Source organism: Orycteropus afer, unplaced genomic scaffold (genome assembly GCF_000298275.1).
Source record: "Orycteropus afer afer isolate SDZICR_OR568_19922 unplaced genomic scaffold, OryAfe1.0 scaffold00100, whole genome shotgun sequence".
NCBI classification, from domain to species: Eukaryota; Metazoa; Chordata; class Mammalia; order Tubulidentata; family Orycteropodidae; genus Orycteropus; species Orycteropus afer.
In genome coordinates, this window is record NW_006921687.1 from 7124471 (window position 1) to 7129996 (window position 5526).

A 5526-nucleotide genomic window follows, 5' to 3' on the forward strand; every position below is an offset into this window, starting at 1 on the left:
CACTATGCTACCAGAGATCCCTAAAATAAAGGCTAGATATTCTAATAATCTTTGTTTTTTCTAGTAATATGCACAATAGCTACCCTTTAAATGACTGTGTTTAAATATAAATGTTCATACTAATGGAAGTTTAAAGGGTAAGCTTTTACCATTTCTGTACTTATTACCAAGTACAAAAAACTGTAAAACAAAAATAAAGTCATTCTTCATGGTAGATGATACCCATTCAGGAACTATTTAAATATGGTTAGAATTGAAAACAGTTATTTGGTTTTAGGGGAATTCTTGCTTTGGGATAAATACAAGTATTTTATTAACAAGTGAATAATTTTTAAAATGGTCTATAAGAAAGGAAGCAAAAGAGGATATTGTAGGGAAATATGGTAAGTTGGAAAGAGAAAGCTTTGAATGGGAAATCAGCAGTTCTGGAATTTAGTTGATTCTTAACCACTAACCAGCTTAGGAGCCTTGGACAAGTTGGAGGCACTTGCCTAAGCCTGTTTTCACATCTGAATATATACTGTAACCTTATACAAAATCTGTGATTGCCTTAGAAGAAGACTCAGAGAAGGAAAAAATGGATTAGAAGACTGAAGTGAGAGTCTGGGTACATAAAATAGAAGAGACTGAGACACCCAAGTTTTCAGAAACCAACATTTGACTATTAACCAGAAGGTTGGCAGTTCAAAACCACCAGCCACTGTACAGAAGGAAGACTGGGTAAAAATGTAACACCTAAGAAACTCAAAAGGGGTCACCATGAGTTGGAATCGACTTGATGGCAGTGGGTTTTTTTTTGTTGTTGTTGTTTTGTTTTTTTAAATAGAGAATTAGTAAGGAGAATGGAGCTCTGGTAGCATAGTGCCTAAGGCACTTGACTGCTAACCAGAAGGCTGGCGGTTCAAACCCACCAGCCACTCCTCGGAAGGAAGAAGGGGCAATCTACTTCTGTAGTGATACTGCGTCAGAAACCCAAGGAGGGGTCACTATGAGTCAGGTCCGACTCGACGGCACATAACAACAACAACAACACAAGGAAAATAAGAAAAGGTAGAATTTTGCCTTTGACCTAAATAAGTAAGAGGAAAGTTCTTGAGAATATGGCTTGAAATTATGATATTTCTACCTTAAGATGATCTGCTGCACTATATGGTTGCAGAATTTGTTGATATTTACCTCTTTATTGGTGTTTGTCATGATTATTCTGTTGGTAAAGAAAAAAGCAAATATAGTAAATTATAATGTGTTATGGTAATACCTGTTTTCCCTTTATTACTTTGTGATCTTTAAGACTTGAATTTCTAAATTTAATAAACACTCCTCAGAAGGAAGCTTGGGCAATCTACTTCTGTAGTGATACCGCCTCAGAAACCCAAGAAGGGGCACTATGAGTCGGGTCCGACTCGACGGCACTTAACAACAACAAGCTAGGTATTGTGGTATTCACGATTTCCTGAGATGCATGATATGCAAGAGTATTTGTATACCCTTGTGTTCATGTTTATACTGTTGTCATATTTTTAATAACCTGATAGGAATGAAGGCCTTGCCATTTTCTTGGCTGACTAGCTGAAAATGTTCATTTAAATATGTTTCTGAAATGTGTCAGAATTATTGATTTACTTAAGTCCAAATGTGAGAAAGTTAGTGACAGCAGGCACATCATAGGAAAAAAAAATTGGTGTATTTGAAGTAAGGGAAACAGAACACTGTACACAATGTTGTTTCTTTGCCTTTTAGTCTCATTTATAATTTTAAATCTCTACCCTCTCACAGGTCTCAGTCAAAATATCTGGAAGTTTTCACCACTGTTATTTAAAGTAATTACTACCTTCCTTCTAGCTCTTTTTTCCTTCTTTCACATACACCTTTACTACCAGTGGAGGCTTTTTTATGCCAAGAGAAGGGGTAGTAATGATGAGGAGAGGTAATGTTGTTGGTAATAATAGCTAACATTATTAAGCAGCTTCTGTGCTAGTTCTCTGCTGTCAGCATTAGTACATTATCTCATTAATCTTTATTACAAGTGCATCCTTATATATGTAAAACAAGTAAAATGTATATTGTTATACCTATATTGTAAATGAAATTTAGAGAGGTTCAGCAACTTGCACCAAAATCACGTAGCTAGGAAGTGGGGAAACCAGGATTCAGACCTACATCTACTGATTCAGTGGTCCGAACTCTTACCCATTATACTATATATACTGCCTGGCTCTGTCACTCTAATAGATCTATATACCAGGATGTGACACATGCCTTTTATTACTTTGAGAGTTGAAAATTGTGCTTGATTGAAGAGAATAAAACATTTACTGCAAGGGAATTTGGCAATAGCTTTTCACACCAATCTAATGAGATCCTTGCAGAATTTAAGAGCCTCAGATGTCTTACCTCTTCTTTAAACTGGGCGGCTCTGTTGAGAAGGGATTCAAAGACAGGATAGTATTTTGGTAAACCAGATACAGTGTTAGGAACCATCTTTCCTCTTGAAGCAATGGTTGACATCAAGTAGCCTAACCCTGAAGGTGGTGCTAATGTTGTGTGGTGTTGAAAGTCAGAGCCTTAATTAGTGGCAGAGCTGAGGTTAGACCCTGGGTCTCCTTTACCCCTATACCATGTTCTTTTATGATATCTCATTCACAAAAATATTTTGGAGGTCTGAAAATTTTTTTGAGAAAGGAACACTGTACAATAAGAATTGTGGATTTTAAAAAAACTTTATTTGGTTGAAATTTTTTATTTAAATAGGCTGCCTCAACTATAATGAAGACAAAACCAAACCAAACCAAACTGACTGCCATGGAGTCAGGTCTGACTTATTAGTGACCCCTCCTTTGGTTTCCAAGGTAGTATGACTACAGAAGTAGTTTGCCCAACCTTCCTTCTGAGGAGTGCCTGGTGGGTTTGAACCACCAGCCTTCTGGTTAGTAGTCAGATATCTTAGGCACTACGCTACCAGAGCTTCTATAATGAAGACAGTATATGGAATGTGATTCAGTAGAAATGTAACTTATATATTCAGAAGAAATTGTCCCATCTTGTAGATAATGCAAGTGTTTGTGTTGAAGTCTTAGAGAAGAAGCCTGCTAGAGAAAATTTAATATGCTGTTCACAGGACAAGCAGATAGATACCTAATAACTGAAATTTTTACTTGAATTAATTAATTTGCTGGTTTAACCCTTGGATGAAGAACTGCCCCTGCTTTTATAAACAAGGAACTTAAAAATGTGCTAAGAGATGTTGACTATTGTGGGAATTCAAACTTTCCAGGTTATACAGTGTTCTGTCTTTCGGAAATGGGTGACATTTTCCATCAGAGAGGATTAGTCATCAATTTCTTCATTTTTTTTAAATACCTTTTATTGAAGTATAATTTAGGTACAGTGAAATACACAAAACTAAAGTGACATGGGTCAATGTTTTTTGTTTGTTTGTTTTGCAGTGTTCCCTTCCCTCCCCTACCACCCTGGCAACTAAGAGTTTCCCTCCATATATAAAGCTTTGCTTGACCCTCCACAACAACGAACTAATACCATATTTGTCCTCCTGTGATTGACTTATTTCACTCAGCATAATGTCCTCCACGTTCATCCTTGTTATGTGGTGTTTTGCAGATTCTACATTATTCTTTAGTGCTACATAGCATTCCATTGTGTGTGTGTACTATAGTTTGGTCATCTACTCTTCCATTGATGAGCAGGTTGTTTCCATCTTTTTGGTATTGTAAATACTGCTGTGATGAACATGGGAGTGCATATATCTGTTCCTGTCCTGGCTCTCACTTCTCTAAGATATATACCTGGTAATGGGATTGCTGGGTCAAATGGTATCTCCTATTCCAGCTTCCTAAGGAATTGCCATACTGCTTTCCACAGCGGTTTTATCACTTCACAGTCCCACCAGCAGTGTATGAGAGTCCCAGTCTTTCCACATCCCCACCAGCATTTGTTATTTTCTGTCTTGTTGAACCTTGATATCAGTGCTGGGGTGAGATGGTATCTCATTGTTGTTTTGATTTGCATCTCTCTGATGGACTATGATCGTGAACATCTCATCATGTATTTGCTGACCACCTGAATATTCTCCTTGGTGAGGTGTCTTTTCATGTCTCCTGCCCATTTTTCAATTGGATGGTTAATTCCTTTGCTGTTGAGGCATTAGAGTTTTCTATAAATCTTAGAGATAAGTCCTTTGACAGATATGTAATTATCAACAGGTATGAATTTGTTGCTGTTATTTTTGTTAGGTGATTTTTTGTGTTATTGATTTCTTTGCTCCATATAATTTTCTGTGCTGAGCTCATTTTGTTTATGAATGATGTTATCACTTCCTTCATTGCTATTGTTTTAGTATTTGCTAAATATTTGTGCTAGTCCTCTTTTTTATTGTGATGTGAAGGTTTATTATTTTTCTTTGAGGTTACCCTGTGGTTTATAGTTTTCTTCCGAAGTTTAGAACAGTCCATTCTATCTGTAGTTGTCTTGACTTCCCTACCATTTAGAAGTTCTGTAACAACACAATTTTTTCCCCTGTTTTTGGTTTGTAGTTGTCCTCATTTATCAATTGATGTCTCTGGTTCCCTGTTTACAATCTTGTAGGTTTATTTACTTTGGATACTTCCATAGCAGGGTTGGTTTCTGGGTTATGTCACCATGTGTGTTAATGGTCAGTTGTTGTTGGCAGTTGTTGCTTCTCTGTCCAAAGGACTGCCTTTAGCATCTCTTGTAAGGTTGTTCTGGTTTTAACAAATTCTCTTAATTTCTGCTTATCTGGAAATGTCCTAATTTCACCATCATATTTGAGGGACAATTTTGCTGGGTATATAATTCTTGGTTGGAAATTTTTCTCTTTCAGAGTTTTTTATATACCATCCCATTGTCTTCTCACCTGCATGGTTTCTGCTCAGAAATCCCAGCTTAGTCTTATTGATTGCCCATTGTAGGTAACTTTTTGTTTTTTGTTCTGCTTTCAGGATTCTTTCTCTGTCTTTCATTTTGGTGAGTTTTATGATGATATGTCTTGGTGATTTTGTTTTGGGGTCTATCCTGTTTGGGGTTCATTGGACTTCTTGAATGGATATATTCTCATCTTTCATCATACCAGAAAAGTTCTCTTCCAACAAATCTTCAACCATTTTTTCTGCAGTTTTGTTTGTCTCTTCCTGTTCTGGAATTTTTATTACATGTAAGTTATTCTTTTTGATGGTATCCCACATGAACCTTAGGCTTTCTTCATTTTGTTTTGATATTTTTTCTGATTGATCCCTTTCCAAAGAAATATTGAGGTATTTGCCTTTAATCTCACTAATTCTTTCTTCTATTGGTTTAATTCTGCTCCTTTGCCCATTCAATGTCTTATCTTTTTCTGAAAACTTAGTATTAATCTTCTGGATTTCTGTGTGTAGATTTTGTATCGTTTCTAATTTTTCATTTATTTTGTCATTTTGTTCTTGTATTGTCTTTCAAAATTGTTGTAGGATTTTCTCTGTGTTTTCCTCAATTTTGTCAGTGTTTTCCTTGATC

The 5526-nt window shown here is 36.1% G+C and overlaps 1 protein-coding gene across 1 annotated transcript in view; it reads left to right on the top strand.

Annotated features, from left to right (window-relative positions):
* The window catches only part of DENND5B (DENN domain containing 5B), a 355051-nt gene that overhangs the window by 222958 nt on the left and 126567 nt on the right, over positions 1 to 5526 (top strand). The gene's annotated exons all lie outside the window — the stretch shown is intronic.